Source organism: Orycteropus afer, unplaced genomic scaffold (assembly GCF_000298275.1).
Source record: "Orycteropus afer afer isolate SDZICR_OR568_19922 unplaced genomic scaffold, OryAfe1.0 scaffold00023, whole genome shotgun sequence".
NCBI classification, from domain to species: domain Eukaryota; kingdom Metazoa; phylum Chordata; class Mammalia; order Tubulidentata; family Orycteropodidae; genus Orycteropus; species Orycteropus afer.
Genome location: NW_006921610.1, coordinates 17367189 through 17385895, shown reverse-complemented (window position 1 = coordinate 17385895; position 18707 = coordinate 17367189). Strand labels below are relative to the sequence as shown.

At 35.4% G+C, this 18707-nt stretch overlaps 1 protein-coding gene across 1 annotated transcript in view; it reads right to left on the bottom strand.

Moving 5' to 3' along the window:
• GTDC1 (glycosyltransferase like domain containing 1) overlaps positions 1 to 18707 on the bottom strand; it is a 382022-nt gene that overhangs the window by 175247 nt on the left and 188068 nt on the right. The gene's annotated exons all lie outside the window — the stretch shown is intronic.

Genomic DNA, 18707 nt, shown 5'->3' with positions numbered 1-18707 from the left:
GCCTCCCCCTTATATTGATTTTTAAAGTGTTATTTATTACTATATATTAGAATACTTTTCCAAATATTCCTGATTTTTCAGCTGATTTATTTTTGTCTTCCAAGATTCAGTATGTTGTTGTTGTTATGTGCCATCGAGTTGGACCCAACTCATAGCGGCCCCTCCTTGGGTTTCCAAGGCAGTATCACTACGGAAGTAGATTGCCCCATCTTCCTATAAACTTCTCAAGAAATGCTAGGAAAAAATTTCCACATGAAAACACCATCCATGGACCATGGTATGAATGACAAGGATCTAACTTGCCTGTGTTTTCCCTCTTCCCCTGTCTAGTCCTTGTCTAAACTCTGATGTTCTGAGGGGCTTGACCTCTGATGCTGCTCCCCATTCAGGCAATTCTGCCTGCTGTTTCAAACTCAAATGCCAATAGGGCTAAGCAGGTATCATAAATAAGTGCAGTGAGTTGGATAGGTACTCTAGCAAAAAAACAAAAACAAAAAATAGTGAGTGTCCTGTTACCAGTGTAGTCCCTTCCTGACCCAACATATTGTTGCTATCTAGAATACAAGCCCAATATCATCATGTCCAGATTATTATGCAAAATCCATGGATTTTTAAATGTTGGTATATGTTTTTAAAAACAATGCAAGTGAAATGAATCTCACTGTAGCGATCTAATAGCCTAAATTTCCAGCTTCTAATTTACATTATGGAAGCTCTGGTGGGATAGTGCCTAAGGCATTTGACTGCTAACCAGAAGGCTGGTGCTTCACACCCACCAACACTCTTCAGAAGGAAGATTGAGCAATCTACCTCTGTAGTGACACTGCCTCGGAAACCCAAGGAGAGGGGTTGCTATAAGTCAGATTTGACTTGATGGTAGTGAGTTTTTTTTTTTTTTTTTTTAAATTTATATTATGACATGTTTAAAACTTTTCTCTTTAGTTGTAATACTCTCCAAATTTCCAGATACATTCAACGTCTACTGGATATAACCAGAAGCACCCCAAACCTCCCACTCCCAACTCTTGAACTTAAAACTGTTTTTCCATAATCCTGCTCATTTCTCTTGACTTTATCTTATTGAATGGCACCATCTGTCACACAGATAGATAGCTTCTATCTTCTCCCTCCCTCTCTCTTATCCATACCCATCCAATCAACCATCAGACCCCACAGAGTCAATGCCATTTCCTTGTCCTTGTTCTTGTATCTCTTCTAGTCCAGACAATTAGCATCTCCCTTCAACTATTACAAAAATCTTAGGATAGTTTTCTCGTATCCAATCTCATCAGTTTAATATATATCAAGGAAATCTGATATTGTTTCTACCATACTCAAATGTCTTTGTGGGCTAACAGTATCCTGTGGATGAAACTTAATTCCTTAGTACAGCAAAGTGAGCCCTCAGATTCTAGCCTCTGGCTCCTCATCCAGCTTTATCTTCATTAATTCCTATCATATATTATAGCCCTGCAGAAAACTATCTGTCCATCACTGAATATGCCATAGTTTCTTATACCTTTATTCTTTATACTATCCCCTTGCCCTGAAATACCTTTCCTAACAGCCACCTTGTCTACCTAGACAACTCCTCATTCTTTAAAGTGTCAGCTCAAACCATCCCTGTCTTCTTCAGAAAGATTTAAGCACTCCTTTGATTCCAACTGTACGCAAGCAAAACACAGACTAATCATTATGGATAGGAAAAGGATAATATTTTTCATTTTTATACCAGAGCATCTAGTAACATCTGGCACATTTTGTTGGCTTCATAAATATTTGTTAAAGACTGCGTTATGCAGAAGAAAGAATGTATAGTTGGGGAAGAGAGAGAAAGGAATAAGGGATTTAGATGATCTTTGACCTGGACTACTGTCAACCTCTCCTGTCTAGTCTACTAATGAATCAAATCACACATCGCTCTTATTCAGCCTTCCAATGGCTTTGTGCTGAACTTAGAACGAATTCAAACTCCTCACTACGATAAGGCTACACCTACTTCACCAGCTTTGTTTCTCATACTGCAAGCTGTTTAATCTGGACTTACTTCCATTCTAAGAATTTATTATTTGTTATTTTCTCTGCCAGAATTGTTCTTCTCCACCATCACCAGATCCTTCTTGTTATTCAGGTATTAGCTGTACTGTCATCTTCTCAGAGACCTTCTTGGATCATCTTCTAATCTAGCTACTCACCACACTCCCCTCACTCTTTTCCTCATTGCCTTATTTTATTTTCTTCACAGCTCTTAACAGGATCAGACATTATTCTAACTTATGTTCAGTCTTTATCATTAGTATGTAAGTTCTATTCTGCTCTTGGTGCCCAGCACCAAAAACTGGGCCTGGCACAAATTAGGTCCTCAAAACATTGTTTAAAAAAACAGTATCTGTATTTTGTGAATTCTTTTCTCATCGGTTCCCAAGAAATACTAGAAAAGAATGCCACCAAATGTAGGATTTGCCTACATTAAAACAGTAAGTCTGGGTATAATAAATATATGAAGCATGCCAATGTAGATTATGCAGTGATAAAAATAGTCATAATTGAGTATCTTAATCAAACAAAAGGATGAAACTGCTATCAAATACAGACAGTCTCATAATCCCTACTTCATGGCTCTCACTGCAATCAAAATTTGTAATGTCCTCTTGTAGGCAAGAGCTATTTTGCTAGGCTATAATTTTTACATCATTCTCAACTGAACATCTCTGCATGGAGAAATTATATGACTTGTCTTTTAAGAAAAGAAAATTATTGAAAATTAAGCTTTCAAAAATACTTGTGAGTTTGACTCCAACACAACTGTTAATGTCCAAGCATGTAAACAGAAACAAATTAACAATTACAATTTCACAGCTCTCACAATGTTTATAAACATAAAGTCCATTTTTCTAAAAATGTGATTTTTTTTTTCATTTTAATAAAGGTTTGAAACACCTTTAGATAAATCACACTGAAAAGTTAAAAAAATAATTTTAGAGCATCAAAATCATATAATACAGTAATATTATTTTAGTGAATAGTTCTAACCTTGAATCTATATTTTCCAATACAGTATACATGTTGAGTATGAAAATTTAGAATATAACTATTTGTGTGATGTGGAAACATAAGGCCAAAATATTTTAAATCATACAATTTCTTTTTTTTTTTTCTTTTAGCTGAAAACGGTGAGAAAACAAAACGTTTATTTTGTGCAGGAATGAACTTTTTAAAAATTATCCATATTTTAAAAGGATATGATTTTCATTAATGTCGATGAGAATTTGATTGACTACACATTCACTAGGCTCTCTTCTAGTCAAAGCTAGTTTTGGAATCTACTAATTCCCTCCAAATTTCAAAATTTGTAGAACTATATAATTAAAACCCTATTACAAATTTCCACTGAATCATTTGATTGCTTTTATTAGTAAGTAATAATGAAAGATGATGATAATGAACATAACAAAAATTCTTCCCGTTATACTACGCACTAAGTATTGTAGTCTATTATGTCCCTGGTGCTAACACATTTTACCTCATTGTAAACTCCATGAAGTCGGTACTAGTAATATTGCCATTGCACACATGAGGAGACTGAAGCATAAAGAAGTTAAGCAGTTTCCCCAGGTCATGAAAGTCACAGAGCTAGGCTTTGTATCCAGGCGGCTTGACTCTAGAACTCTTGCTCCTAAGCACTACATTTGAGTTAACGCATCGAAAGTTTTTAAACAGAGTCTACATAGAGAAAGCTCTCAATGTTAGCAGGTACCATAGTGCTTTTAAGCTTAACCATTCCTTTCACCTTAATAGATGAATCCTTTGATAGTATTTTTATTAGTAGTATGGCAAAAATCTGCATTTCACTGAGGGTTTTCTCACTTGTCCTTAAAAATGATTTTAAAAAAAAGATTAAAAATGGTAATATTTCAAGGTAATAACGGGTAACATATTTTTTCTTTTTTAGATTTGAGATCAGTAGAGACAATTACTATCTTTAATTTCTCTGGAAGACCTGGATCAGAAGGAAGCTAAGTAACTAGCTCACAGCTACAATTTGTTTATTTATTTAAATATTTTTATATATGGTGCATCTGAATTATGGTGTTGGTGAAGATTATTGAATATTATGGACTGTCAGAAGAATGAGCTATCTAACTATATGTCAAGGAAGAAGGACTATCATGCTCCTTAGAATCGAGGATGTTGAGAAGTTGTCTTATGTACTTTAGACATGTTATCAGCAGGGACCAGTCCCTGGAGAAGGAAATCATGCTCTGTAAGGCAGAGAGTCAGTGAAAAAGAGGAAAACCCTCAATAAGATGAATTGATACAGTGGCTACAACAATGGGCTCAAACATAGTGAGGACTGTGCAGATGGTGTAGGACAGGACAGTATTTTATTCTGTTTTACACAGGGTCACGGTGAGTTGGAACCAACTTGATGAGACCTAACAACAGCATATACATGTATATATATGTGTATATATGTGTGCATATGTATTTTTTTTAACTGTTGTCAAACACAGTAAACATAAAATTTACCATTTTAGCCATTTTTTAAATATCTTTTTTAAAAAATTTTTATTGTGATTTGGGTGAAAGTTTACACAGCAAATTCATCTTCTACAGCAGTTCACATACACTTTGTCTCATGACGTTGACTGCAATCTCCCACAATGCAACAGCTCTCCTCCCAAATCCTCCTCATAGCCACCTCTTCCCTGTGTCCTTCCCTTCTATGTACTCCTGTCCCCCGAGCTGTCTCCCTGCGCATACACAGCCCTTCTATTCTCCCATGTTTGATCTCTCTAAGGAGTTTATCTACTGAATGTAAATGTCCAGCTCATATGCCTGTCTTCTGTTTGGCTGGAAGTTACAAGAGTGTATGCAATTCCAGATCTGAAGGGCAACTAGGGGGCCATAGTCTCAGGGGTTCCACCAGACTCTATTGGACCAGCAAACCTGGTCTTTTTTTTTTTTTTAAATGATTTTGAGTTTTGTTCTTCCACTTTATCCAGGATCTCCTATATAGATTCCCCCTCCGAGTGGCTGACAGAGGTAGCCGGGCACCATCAGTTCTTCTGTTCTCACAGTCCTATAGGCTGAGGTATACCAAGCCCTTGGACTAATTGTTTCCAAGCATCTTGGATTTTCTTCATTGTTCTTTGCTCTGGATGAGGAAAGATCCATTATTGCATCTAGATGGCTGCTTGCAAGTTTTTAAGATCCCAGTCACTACTCACGAAAGCAGGATGTGGAACAATGTTTTTGTGTAGTATGTTATGCCAGTTGAGCTTGATGTCCCCTGCGATCAAGGTCCCAAACCCACAGGTCCAATTACTCACTCCATCTGGGTAGCTGGCTGTGGTCAAGAAGTGACTACGACCTTCTCCCTTGTCAGTTCTACTATATACCTGGAAATTCTTACAGAACTTATAAACACACTTGTAGAAACACTGTCTGCTGACCCTATACGTGGTCTTGGGCACACTGCCCCCTGCATAGGTATAACTAATCGTTCAACCTGTCCATGCATCTATCCATCCGTGGATCAGTGTTTGCCTTCACTGACAACACAGTACCATACGTGCAAAAGGGTTTATCTTTGTTGTCTATACTTCCCATGCACCTTTCTATGTCTTTCTCTTCCTCAATGCCACCGTGTTGATCACATATTTCGTACATTGCCCTTCTCTTCACCCAAATCAAAACTTGTCTCTACCTATCTAACACTGTTCCCTCCTCTCCCCTCCCACCCCGGATAACCAACAAAGAAAATTTTCTTCCATATATAAACCTTTCCTTGACTTTTTACAATAACGGACCAATACAATATTTGTCTTTCTGTGATTGACTTATTTTACTCAGCCTAATGCCCTTAAAGTTCATCCACGTTATGTGGTATTTTGCAGATTCTACGTTATTCTCTAGGGTTGCATAGATTCCATTGTGTGTATGTACCATAGTTTGGTTATCCATTCTCCTGTTGATGGGCACCTAGGCTGTTTCCATCTTTTTGGTACTGTAAATAGTGCTGTGATTAACATGGGTGTGCATATTACCTGTTCTTATTCTGGAATTTTAGCCATTTTAATTGTACATTTAAGCAGCATGGATTATTTTCATAATGTTGTGCAACTGTCACCATTTCCAAAATTTTTCTTCATCTCAAATGGAAACTCTGTACTCGTTACATAACAACTCCCCATACTTCTTCTCCTCACAGCCCTTAGTAAATTCTAATCTGCTTTCTATCTCTATGAATGTACCTATTTTATCATTCATTAATGGACTCATACAACAGTTTTCCTTTTGTTTCTGGTTTATTTCACTTAGAAAATGTTTCCAAGGTTCATCTATGTCACAGCATATATCAGAAGTTCATTTCTCTCTATGGCTGTATAATATTCCGTTGTATTGATATGCCACATTTTGCTTATTTATTAATCTGTTGAGGACATTTGAGTAGTTTCCATCTTTTGGCTGTTGTGAATAATACTGCTATAAACATTGGTGTACAATGAGTCCCTGTATTAATTTCTTTGGGGTATATGCTTGGGTGGACTGCAGGGACATGGGATAATTCTATGTTTAGCTTTTTGAGGAACTACCACACTATTTTCCACAGAGGCTGCCCCATTTTTAATTCCCATGAACAATGCAGGAGATTTAATATTTTCCCATCCTCCTCAACACCTGTTACTTTGTTTCTTTTTTTCAATAGCAAGACTAACGAGTATGAAATGGTATCTGACAATGAGTGGTCTTGATTTGCATTTTTTTAATGACTAATGCTATGGTTACATATTTAATAATAAAATCTCTCTTCTCCAGGAGAAAATCATTCCATGTCCTTCACTAAAGGCCAACTCTTTGACCAGAACCAGGTCCTGTACATATTTCCTCCCCAAGCTTGGTGACTAAGAAAAGTCTCATGAGACCAAACAAGTACCACCCACCCCAAGCTGCTGCAATTGCTTCTAGAATCTTGTTTTAGCCAATCAGAGTCATTCAGAGGATTATTTCCACCTGGCCTGTTTGACAAAGTATCTCTTTTTACCAAGATACTTTGCTGTTAGAATATAAGACTGGAACAACTAGTGGTCCTCTTATCCAGCACACTGAGTGAGCTACTTGACAAATAAGGAGAAAGACAAAGCTCTGATGACATGGCTTATGCCTCCTGATCCAGCCATGCATGACCCAGAGAAAATCCTAGATATTTCAAATATTTTATCACATAAATTACCACCATTTTCCATTTTTAAAATTTGCTTGAACTAAGAATTAGGTTTCTATCATTTGGAATTTTCTACCACCAGAGAGCTATTATTTTTCTTCATGGTCTTTGTATTCTTAAAAACTATATTATATACAATATGTTGTTGTTGTTGTTATGTGCCGTCGAGTCAGCCCCGACTCATAGCGACCCCTCCTTGGGTTTCCGAGGCAGTATCACTACGGAAGTAGGATTGCCCAACCTTCCTTCCGAGGAGTGGCTGGTGGGTTTGAACCACCAGCCTTCTGGTTAGCAGTCAAGTGCTTTAGCCACTATGCTACCAGAGCTCTTATACAATTGAAAATACAATTTATTAATTAAACATTGATTTACCAAGAGGAAACAGAGATCGATATAGTTTTATGGAATTTTATAAATAAAATCTGATGCTTGAGAACATGGCTAAGGGTATATGTTACTTAAAATGTTTTTTGAGTATTAAATACATCTCAGAGTAGCTTATTTTTATTTTAAAGACTCCTCAAAATCTAGGAAACCTTGATATATATATTGCCATTTTACAGGCTGAACAATAAAATTATACCTAAAGTAACTTGTGATAGCTTGTGAGAGGTTGAAACTATTTCTACACTTTTGAATAACTCTATTAATCGACCATTCCCTAACAATAAAACTTCTCCAAGTAAGAGAATCAAAGTGTCTTAGGTATCTGAATAAAACATTCAAGTCTCATGAAAATTAACATCTAAGCCCTGAATTCAGGGTGCGTCTAATGAAAATCAGGCAGAGAAGCTAATAGGAAATTTAACATAGGCCAAATGTCATTATTGTTGTAAGAAATATACTATAATTAAAACGTTTCTGAGTCCTGGCCAATGACCTACAGTAATAATGCTTTGTTGACCTTATTATAAAAATAATTTTACATTACTAATTCAGTAAAAGAATTTTTCAGTCTTCAACTATAAATAATAAGAAAAAATCAGCGAAGTTTAAGAAGTAACACAAAATCACCACCAGAGCCCTAGTGACCAAGGGAGGAAAAATAAACAAATAAAAATACAGATATTTTGTAGGAAAAGGAATAAAAGTAGTAGATATAGCTGATTCTGGCAAAAAAAAAAAAAAAAAAAGGAGATAGGGTAAAAAAATGTATTTCATTCACTCTTTGTTGCCCACATCATTCATTCCATGTTTCCCACATCCTGGAAAGCACAGGGGCTATGATCAGTACATTAGAAGGCAGACTGAATACATTTAATTTGACTACAAACATCATTTCTTTTAAATTATTATTATGTCTTAAACTTATTTAGAAAATTATTCTTTAGAATGAAATTTGAGTATTATAAGATAATGTACAACATCCCTGGAGGTCCCTGTAATGGGATTTCACCTGTGTACTCAGCCATCATTTCTCTTCTCCTCTGGCTAGTTATCCACAGGAATCCACATTTAGGGAGAATTCAAAGTGTGTTGTGTGCTGGGAAGATGCAATATAAGAAGTAGGAGGTGATTCGAGCAATAGTCACACAAAATAATTTGGGCAAGCCTTTACACGAAAAACATCATGCATTTTGAGGGGCAAAAACAGAGTCAAATTGTTTGAACTGGGGGTATGTGTGGTATGATCTCAATAAAGTTCCTTTTAAAATTCAAGTACAATATCAAAGCAATTGACACATTAAGTTTTCAACATTCATTTTCATAACAACATAGACTGATTAGATTCCTTAGAGGAAAATTGGGTCCTATGAATATAGAGCGCAGAAAAGGTAAATTTTGAAGATGGATTGAAAAGAGGGAGCAGAGTTCAGAGCAAAGGACAATAGCTCAAATGGCTCTTGGGTCAGGAAAATAATCTAAATATGCTGACCTAATATATGAACATATGAGAAAATAGTAGGGCTTAAGCCAAACAGAGGGCGTGTATGCTCTACCCAAAGGCATTTAAGCTTCCTCTTTCCTTTTTTTTAAAAAAAGCAAACTTGATTTTCTAGGCAAGCAAAATAAGTGCACTGTCCCCCATTTTATGACCACTGATTAGATCAATACTCCAAACTGCTTGACAGGACACTAAAATTCCTAGAGATGTCCTTAAGTGTCAAATAGAATGAAAAGCAAAATAGACATACAAAAATCAAAAGTGAACTTTATTGGGAAAAATATTTGGGAACCAAAGGGAGTATTGGCTATCTTCTATCTACTCCTCTAGATTCACTTTCCACCCTTCTTAATCGTGTTCTTTGTTTCAGGAAGTTGATCCGTATGGATTGCATTAAAGGGCTCCCTTGCCCTCTGGTTCTGGTTGGGTTCAGCCAACAGGAGACACAGCAGGAAACTCAAGACATTTATTCTGCTGACTCCTTCTCTGTCAGGTTGAAATAAGCTGGCTGCATCTTTCTGACTAAGGGACTAGTTAGTTGACCTTCTCCATACAGCAACCTTCTTCAGGTTCTAGTAAATGCTCCTTCTTTCTTGCCTTTCAGCACAGAAGTGGTAATGCTGTTGCTACAATCAGAGTATTGTGCTATCTTTGATGACTTCCTTAAACTCTGTTCATATCTTTGTAAAAAGTCCTTGTATTTTCTCCAATTACAAGGTTGAATGTGCCATATGTTTCTTATACTAGGTAACACACAATAAAACTGGTTCCTTTCTTGTTAGACTTCTGAGACCTTAAATTGGTAATGTGTCCTGTGAATTTTTAAGAGTGGGGTATAATCTAATACAGTATATTTGAAGCTGGTCCAGAAAAGATAGACATTACAGTGGGTAGGCATTGAAGGGTCCCAGTAAGCAGAGGTAACCAAAAGTTTAAGATGGTACCATTGAGAATAGGGAGCAGAAAACACAAACTCTGCTTAATGTGTAATGCCAATCTTGAGGTTGAAAAATATTTTTTTGTACACTACTGATTCATACAAACTGCTTTCAAGTTTCATTTTTTCCTTTTTCTTTCCCTTTCTTTCTTCTTGAGGTAAGGATTGACCATTTCATTCAGGATCTTTGAGTCAATAAAGATAGGGAAGTGTTTGGTACTTCCTTTCTGCTTTTTACTATACTTTCTGGATCATATATTAGGATATCATATGGCCCAATAAAATGTTCATATAAAAACTTTGCTTCAGCTAGTGAAATGAACCTGAAAGCAGAACTAGAAACACTGAGAATAATGACATACATCTAAATCTCTCCTCTACTGTAATCTTTAAAACAATGTCAACAACAAAACATTAAATTTAGAGAACTTTTCAGCACTTCGAAATGTGTCACTCATTCTTCAAATGCAATTTGGGAATTTTGAGGCCATCTAAGCTTTTTCTGAAAGTATAGTTTACATAAGATATGATCAAATGTGTACATGCAGATGCACACACACACACACACACACAAAACACACACAAACACATAGATATAAGATTCATTAGGATTTTATTACATAAAATAATTTCCAATTCAATTAGGCTGTCTTCTGTATTTGTAGGCCTAATAAATGCCTCAAATTTAGCAGTCTGAATTCAACTCTTGATCTTTCCTTCTAGATCTGTTTTTGCCAAAGTCAGGTTGCTTGGCCTAAAACTTCTGGTATTATTCTTGACACCTACATTTTTCTACCCAATTCATCCAGCCTGTTCGATCTACAAAATACATCCTTAATTTGACTACTTTTCACCAGAGTGCTAACACTATGGCTACATGCTTGCCATTCATCATTTTACTTCAATCTTATAATAACCTGCTATTCAAGATTTCAACCTAATAAAGGGAGTCTTTCCAACCTCCACTTAACAGATGAGGAAACTGAGGTTTCCAAAAGTTATAACAATTTGCCAAGATGGCACACTTAGAAAACAGAAAAACTGGGTTTTGGAACTGTAAGTGGCAAGTTTTCAAACTTTTGCTCTTTCTACTCTACCAGGATAAAATAAAAGGCTTTTTAATGCTGACTCTTGAAAATGAATGTACAATGATTTGTCTTTAAGAAGTTTTCTCCCTTCTGCTAATTTAAGAGAATTAATACAAAGCTCAACTTACTTGTTTTTCATGAACTTTATGAGATTAGCATGTCTGTCTGTCTGTCTCTATCAACATATATTTTTCAGTACACACATACGCACAAAATTCAGAAAGGAAAACAACAAATCTGATGGATGTATCATTCAAGGAAAACTTAGGATAATCAGAGCTTATAAAAGAAATACAATTAGAGTTGTTGGGAGGTAGGGAAAGGATTATTTATCCCATCACATTCTAAATAGCCAGGAGCCAGGCAGAGTAGCAGCTGGGTGCAAGAAAGCATTAGGGAGTGGAGTTTAGGGTACCGCCAGGGAAGAAGGTGGCAGCTGGGAGTGGGGAGGGCTTCAGCAGCCAACATTTAAAATGATCCAAACAGGAAAATGCCAGCTGGAAGAAGAGGGTGCTAGGCATCCAGTAACCTTCTGGTAAAACCAATTTTCTGTCTGATATAACAGAAAGCACATGCCACATGTTAAGTATCCCAGGTTTTAAGGAAAACAGTGCATTTCCTCAATAATTATCTTGTTCATGCTGTGTCACCCCCAAAGGGAACACACCAGGGAAGATGACCTGTTACAAAGTCAGCGCATTTTGGCCTATGTCAACACTATGACCGGTTCTTCTGGGCACCAGCATTACTATGCCAAAGAGATCTTTAAACATTTCATATGTTCCCTAATTTAAACTGAGAATATGATGGTCCCTTAAGGTGATTCTCTTTTTAAACGGTATATCATTCAAGAGGTTATATGAGCTGATTCCATTAAGGCACACACAGAGAATGAGATATACATTTCAAGCATATACAATACACATCTAAAGACTGAGGGTTTAAGCCCTCAGTTTATCAGCTTTAGAGGCCTAATTTTGCAATCAGCTAAACCTACAGTACATTTTCATCAAGTGCTGCAAATCAGCAAAATATTAAATGAATCTTGAAAAAAATGATTATGAACCCACAATTCTGTTTGACTGTATAATTCTATTTAAGATTAAAATTACTATCATAAAAAGGCCACTTTCTGAATGTAATTCCACAAAAACATCATCACAAAAGCTTTTACTGCTATTTATGTCAGAATGTATTTTAAACAGTTCTAATCATTTACCTTTGTGGACACTTAATTAAAATTACAAAACCAATTTTAATCTGTAGTCCAATTAATATGCAAATATATGCAAATGTGGTAAATCAAGGTGGTGATTAAGTTAAGGACACTCTATTTCATGTCTGCTTTAAGTGTGAAAACAAACAATCTTTTTTGTAATTGTACTGATGGATTGTGATGTTTATAGGGTTAGTATGGGGTACAAATGTTTATGCATCAACATTATGCCAAAACAAAGATTTTATACTCTGGAGTGATTTAGCATCCAGCATACATTCAGATGCAACAAAGTCATTTTGCAGTCATCTTGTGAATTAGAATAAGGTCAAAGCAAAGTTAAATTTCTATGTCATCCATTTGTATGGCTATTTAAAATTCAACAATCACTTTCTGATGTGTTAGGTAAGAGCCAAGAAGTCTTAAGAATGGCATATTATCACCCCTTATCATTTAGTGTTCCTAATATACTGGTTTATCTTTGATACTATTACAGCAATTGCTCTCTCATTAAGGTACAAAGATATTCAGCCTTTTTAACCCCTATTTTTCACAAGTTTTAAAAATGGAAAGTACAGCTAAAATCCAAGTGACCACATAGTTTAACTACACAGATGCACAGCACATCTTTACATCCAATTCTTTCTTCTTTCCCTTTTCATGCTATTGTCTAGATAGTACTGATGACAGTTTTTCTGGAAAAGAACTGGCTTCAGGGGCATTGTTTTAAAAAGGGCACATGTTTGACTTTAACAAGGATTTAGTATCTTAAATTCACTGTAAACCTTACAGGGACTTTTTATTTAAAAAAAAATATATCCTACAACTTCTTTCTAAAAATGTCTTCTCCATTCTCACATCTCTATTTTCTGAAATGCATATCTTACAAAGATGAAAAATAAGAGAGCCATTATTTGAAAAGAAACAGTATAATTTAAAAATCCCAGTCATATTATATCATATTTTGGTCACAATATCATCTCAAAGCTTTGTTCTTGATGAAATATCTATTAACTATCACATAGTACATTTATGTTAGAAAAATATTTTTTAAAAAGCATGTTTATAATTTTTTGTGCAAGTGTGACTTTTTTTTAAGCCAGAAGCAACAAACCATAGTTGCTCGTATACATTTTGAAGTGATTATAAGAAGATATTTAAATATAGTACTTTTTGTTCTAAATGTTTTTTGTTTCTGAAATATTCTTTTCAACTTTAAACATTTAGATATTGACCAGAATTTCAGCCATGCAGCACCAGCACTTTGAAAATATTTTTCATTGGACATCAATTTTTTACATCTGCGTTATTTAAAATAACCTTTTCTGTCCTTAATTGAAGATGGGTTCATGTATATTTCCCCATTTCACTTAGAAGAATGAGGAAAGTGAATTTGAAACTGCAGTCTTCATTCCATCATTTTTAACACGATATACATTTTAAAATATTATTGTTCTGTGAAGGCAGATGATTTAATAAAAAGCAATATACTTTATAGTTATGTTTACTAAAGTAGGTAATGTGTCCTTAACATGCTTCTGGAAACTTATTTCCCCTATCTCAATCTAATCTAATTTTACCACCCATATTTGAAATTCTCAAAACTATCTAACTTTCCAAGAACAAAGATCCTAATAAATGTTGAATGTAATTGCTGCATGTATTTTTTCTTTAACTGTTCCACTGTTACCCTCATTACTTTGCATTGTACATATTCTTACAAATAAGTCATTCTTCTAAAATATTTTTAAATGAAACTGTATACAACAAACCATTAAGTTCATCTCTCTCTCTGAGTAGGTGTTTGGGGACTGTAATTTTCTAAATGTATCTAGTACCAACATATTCAATTATGTAACAGTCTTCACGTGATGATGCACCTAAGACAGCAGTTTACATTTATATTAACAAACTCTATCTTCATTATTGTACAAGGACAAAGCAGGACTCCCATCCCCAATTTAGATCCAACAGTGAAATACATAACGCAATTCAACATAAAATGAAATAAAAGGAGGAACATAAAATGCACTGCATTAAATATTAGAGAAAAAAAATACCAAGCACAAAACTGAAGAAGCAGCAGCAGCAGAGAGAGCTGTGTTAAGACAATGGACCAACGAGTGAGAGCAAGCGGAGTCAAATTGGTAAGGAAGTTCGATAATTCATTTATCGAAGTCAGTTTTTCCTACTAAATGTTTAACATGGCTTTTCTTAAAGATGCTTTATTTTCTAAAATTAAGGATCTTTTGGTCTTATAAACTTTCACCCATCTATTAATCTGGACATTTTATGTCAACCAATATAGTAGAATGTTTGAGTCAAATACAAACTCCTCTGGTCCAGCTCTCCCAGGACTATGTCATGAGATTGCATTAGTGGGTAAATAGTACCCTAACATGACACTAGAAAACAAAGCATTAATGAATAGGAACACAGATCAAAGTATTATCTAATTAAGAGATAGGCATGATAGGATGTCCTGCTGGCTTTAAATGAGAGAAGAAGGCTGTTATTTATAGGACTTTGTAAAAGTTCTTAGCTTAAAGCTATATAGTTTGATCTAATAGCAGGTATGGGAATATAGACTAGAAATATATAGTAAAACAAATAAAACTTTCAGAAATAAAAAGGATATATAAATTGACTGCATTAGAGAACACCTTCTTAAAATAAATACTTTAAGATTTAAGAGTTATTTTTCTCCTTCAGAATAAAAAACCTGGAAATATGTTGTCCCTTGTAGGACTATCAATCTTGGAAACAAAATAAGAGCTTTCTGTTTCTTTTTGTGGATGATTATCTCAGTAAAATGCTATTATTATTTTTTTTAAAGGAACTTGTTTTGTTTATTATATGCATTGTATAATTAACAATTTAAAATTCATCCAAATTATGCTAAAATTTAAAGAAATTTATAATTTATAACAATTACCCTTTTTTAGATTGAGTGCATGTTTTCAGAAAAGGCTAAAGTTTATAGAAATGGGTTCTCACTTTCCTTTTTATGTCGTTTACTGATAAACCTGCCCAAATAAACTCATTTGACCTTCGGAATGTCTCAAATTCCATGGAGCAGCCCTTTTGAATAATCTCCAAAATCTACACATCTGAGATGATTTTGGACCTCCTCCCAGAAAAAACCTTCATCCTAATGGCCATCTTGAGGGGATGAAAGGCACAACATTTTCTCCAAATTACTGGGAGGTTGAATGTTGGCTCTGATAGATTCCGTATTCTGGGTAGTAGAAAGTGGATATAATGAAGTAATAAAAGATAATATGGAATCATTCTTCTAATCAAACAAATCTTTCCAGACATATCATGTCTGTCAAGTAAATCCTTAGGAGTTCACAAAAAAGGGAGATAGGGAGAAGAGAGAGAATCTCGGCCTCTTGGAGGCAAAGATACAGCCAACTCAGAAAATAAAGGCCAGAAAAAGCCTTTGCATCTGTTTGTCATTCTAAACCCAGCCCTAAAGTAAATCATCTCAGGGATTCTACTAAATCTACAATTTTCTACAACCTTCTTAGAATGTTTATTTCTTTGCTCACACGAAATGCCACACATCCAAAAATTCTGGATCTGAGAGCAAACAGCTTCAATCCAAGTTCAAGCTGTGGATGATCAAGAATGTGATTTAGTGTTTACTTTGTCTTATGCTTGGTCAACTTTTGTGGAAGAAGGACTAAGAATCTGATATCCAGGAAAAGGAAGTGTATTTCACATTTTCCCTCTAACCTGCAGCTTCAATCCTTTGGTGTTACTGTAGCACCCCATTACAACTGTTGTAGATTCTGATTCATGGTGACCCCTTGTGTGTAAGAAAAGAACTGTGCTCCACAGGGTGATCAGTGGCTAAATTTTGGGAAGCAGATCACCAGGACTTTCCTTCTGAGGTACCTGTGGGTAGACCTGAACCACCAAATTTTCAGTGAGCAACTGAGCATGTGAACTGTTTACAACACTGTGGTGCAGCAAATGGGTATGTATGTGCCTGTATAAAATTAATCATATCTCATCAGCATAACTATAAAGAGAGTACATATAGCTAAAAACAAAAAAACGAAATTCTCATTCTCTCTATTTTAGATTAAGATTACGTTGAAGACTCACAGAATTGGATAAGATCACTCATTTATAGACTATGAAAGTTTAAGTAATTTGATCCGTCCAAGGTCAATCAACTAGTTGATGGCAGTTGCAAAGCAGAACACAGTTCTAACCCACTCAAAGCAGCAAAGAAAAGCAAATAGCAAGAGACTGCTTAGAAGATATGCAGGAATTGATGTACAACTGCACAGGACAGTTGTTGTTGTTAGGTGCCATTGAGTTGGCTCTGACTCATAACAACCCTATGTACAACAGAATAAAACACTGCGTGCACCATCCTCACAATCCCTGCTATGCCTGAACCCATCGTTGCAGCCACTGGGTCAATCCATCTCATTGAGGGTCTTCTGCTGTTTCGCTGACCCTCTATGTTACCAAGCTAAAAATCTCATCAGTAAACTAAAACATGGGATAGGACATCAAGGATGAAGGGTCCTAGTGTTTAAGAAAGGTTCCTTTAACTAGACAGTCATTAGTATGCAGATGAGAAGTTTGGGGTCTTCACCAGGCTTAAGAGCAAGGCTTCTCAGTCTAGAAATAGCTTTTTTAGAATTTAAAAGACTCAAAGACAAGACTCCTAAATTTAGTAAGCATAAACTATACTTCATCAGTCCTGTAAATATTATTTCAGTGGTTAATAAAAAATTATTTATTAAGCACCTACAGCTGTACATTACCACCTCCCCTCTCTAAAAGATAGAGAGAGACAGAGAATATTAACTTTTGAGGTGCTTAAAAAGTAGTTGGGTAATTATTTTGAAGCAGACACACAGGATTTTATAACACTACAAATTTTGCTCTATGGGCACATTTCTCTACCTTTGCCTATACAACTATGACTTAGCCATGGAAAGTGGTTTCCCTCAGTGAGATCCTTCAAGAGAAAGAACCTGAGGTGGGAGGAAACCTGTTACATTGTGGGGATTGTAATTGGTACCATGAAACAAAATGTAAACAGCAAATTATAGTAAAAGGAGTGTAAAATGAATCTGCTTTGCACATTTGCACCCGAATCATAGCAATTTTTTTTTTTATATATAAAAGAGGACATTTATTAATGTCAAACAACATTATGTGCATAAATTAACTGGTCTCTTTAAGAAAACTGGAAATTGCACTTGATAACAACCAAACCAAAATCAAACTCACTGCTGTCGAGTTGATTCTTACAGCATCTGCCTTTGGGTTTCCAAGGAGGTTAATCTTTATAGAAGTCAATTACCCAGTCTTCCTTCCATGGAGTGGCTGGTGGGTTTGAACTGCTAACCTTCTGGTTAGCAGTCAAATAAGTATCTTAGGCACTATACCACCACAGCTCCACGTACCAATCCAAATGGGCAGCTATATATCGAGACCCAATCTATTTCTAACATCCTATAGAATTGTGCACTGCATCATTTAGGAGCTAAACATTGATTACCATAGGTCTGGCAAGCAATCTCTTTTACTTTTCTGTGATAAAGAAACATGATGCACTAGAAGCATATTCTGGTCTAAGTCGTATCATACCAGGAAGTTCTGGGTCAATTTCAAGGGAGTCATTCTAAATATCCATTATTTCTTTTGGAATAAATGGCTTTAGTGATCCATTATAGATGGACAATGATTTTCAAATACTGTTCACAAAAGCCCATGAAGTTCTGGGTAGCCATTTCAGGGTTCACAGAAAGATAGGAGAGTAGAGGTGGGGCAGGAGAAAGCAACAAAGTAGGCCTTCCATCCCTACTGCGATGTGGTCAGCTCATTTTTGGTAACAAGTTTGGGCAAATGTTTGCTTGGCGAAATAAAAGTTCCAAAGTTACTACCTTAGTCAGATAGAAAAATTGAAGTTAATATACAGAGAAGATTGCTGAACAATTATTTATTTCCCTCAAATCATATCCTGAAATCCCCAAAAGTGAGAATGTAGTACTGCCATACCAAATAGCAATGAGCAGAATTTGTAACAAAAATGTCAAAATTTAGTACATTTGAATTCAGCACAAATTTATTGAATATGTTGAATATTTGTAATGTGCAAAGCACTATGCACTATGCAGTAAGAGGATATATCATTCTCATTCTACAAATGAAGGGATGATACAGGATAGGTGTAAAGAATATGTTTCTCTTTGATTTGTTGGGAAGACTATATAATTATGAAATCTATAGCCAAGAGGAAATATAAAAGTCTCTCCTTTGAATGTAAATATAAATAATAAAGAAATGCAATATTACTAAAAAACTGACATAACTGGACA